The 1,684-nt window shown below is 41.6% G+C and overlaps 1 non-coding gene across 1 annotated transcript; it reads right to left on the bottom strand.

Annotated features, from left to right (window-relative positions):
* Nucleotides 1-895: 895 nt before the first annotated feature.
* Nucleotides 896-1,002, bottom strand: LOC116753771. The gene has a single exon (XR_004349867.1). It is a non-coding gene; the product is annotated as a U6 spliceosomal RNA (small nuclear RNA).
* Nucleotides 1,003-1,684: the final 682 nt, after the last annotated feature.

The following is a 1,684-nucleotide window of genomic DNA, read 5'->3' as shown; positions in this document are numbered from 1 at the left end:
GCAAATCCATATTTTTCTATTTTGCTCGATTTGGATTAAATCTCCAGGGAAAACTTAAAAGAACACTTCTGGGGGCAGTTTTTGCTGGCATCTGCTGAGTGTCTGGTTTCTTGGACAGCTTCAGAGCAATAGAATATTTGGTAGCCATAATGACATTGCAGCTTCAAGACACTATTGGACTGTATAGAGCATAACATGCAAAGATGAGTGGCCTTAATGGCTGGGATCATCCAATTTTCACTGTCTTCTCTTGTTTTAGACTTCTTCCTCCTCCTAGTAGGTATAGATGGGGCGAATTCCTTAAGTAAGGTCTCTTGTTTGGACCGATTTAGACTCTAGCCATTCTTCAAGCTTTTTCCTCCCTCCCTCCCTCTCTTCTTTCCTTCCTTCCTTCACCTCCCCCTCTCCCTTCCTTTTTTCTTTCTGGGCATCATAATGCCTTGTTTCTTATTGTATTCTCTTCATTTTAGATCCAACCATTAGAAGCAAATACTTTGTTTAACCTATTTCCTGTTATGGAATGAATTGTATCCCCTCTTTCCATATATATGTTGAGGTCCTCATCCCCAGGAGCTCAGAATGTAACTCTATTTGGAGACAGGTCTTTAAAGAGGTATTTAAGGTTAAATGAGGTCATCAAGGTGGCCCTAATCTAATGACTGATGTCCTTATAAAAAGACATTAGGACACAGACACACAGAGGGGAGACCCTGTGAAGACACGGAGAAGATGGCTGTCTATAAGCCAAGGAGAGGCCTCAGAAAAAAAAACCAAACCTGCTGACATCTTGATCTTGGACTTCCAGCCTCCAGAACTGTGGAACAATAATCTTCTGTGGTTTAAGTGGCCCAGTCTGTGGTACTTTGTTACAGCCACCCTCCCCTTAGAATATACATAAATAACGGAACACTTCAGGAATTTGTGCCTCATCCCTGCTCAGGAGCCGTGCTGATCTTCTCCATATTAGTCTAATTTTAGTATATGTACTCCTGAAGATAGCACTCCCTGTAGATTCCTTAACCCCCAAATTTACCAAAGTTTTTTTTTTAAACTGGGCTTTGCTGGAGTTAGGGTCTCACCCCTGCTGTGGCCACATCCCACCCGTTGCTGCCCACTTAGCAGTTGCATGAGTGCGAGCCGACACAGAATCACAGTATTTCTGAGCAGTTTCAGGGCCCCTCTACCAGGTACAGCACGTTGATTCACTTTCAAATTTAACATCACCACATGTGCAAAAGCATCATCAAGAAACGGAACAAACTTAAAAATGTGCGTGTGGGTGGGAAGGAATCGGGACCGTGACTAAAGGGAAAATATTGGTCAAAAACTTTCTCTTACTGTTGTGCTGGCAAAATGTTTCTCCCTCAGTAGAATGACCACATGTCTATAGAGCTCATTAAAATTCCCCTGTTTGGGTGAAAATACTGAAATAAAATACTGCAGATGGCAGCATGACATTACACATGATGATTTTGGAGCAAAGCCATTGCATCATTGTCCCACTTTCCTTTTTTTTTTTCCTAGTGGGTAAGTTACTGGAACCTTTTAAAAAATGATTATTTATGGTGAAAACTTGGATAGGCAATTATGCCTGTTTTTCAAGTTCACTTCCATGGCCTGTACGACAAAGTACCAATCAGCAACATCCCCTTGAAAAGACTCTAGGCAAATACATTGTTATTCT

Source organism: Phocoena sinus, chromosome 4 (genome assembly GCF_008692025.1).
Source record: "Phocoena sinus isolate mPhoSin1 chromosome 4, mPhoSin1.pri, whole genome shotgun sequence".
Lineage (NCBI taxonomy): Eukaryota > Metazoa > Chordata > Mammalia > Artiodactyla > Phocoenidae > Phocoena > Phocoena sinus.
The sequence above is the reverse complement of the archived record's forward strand: the minus strand, read 5'-3'. Positions and strand labels throughout refer to the sequence as shown.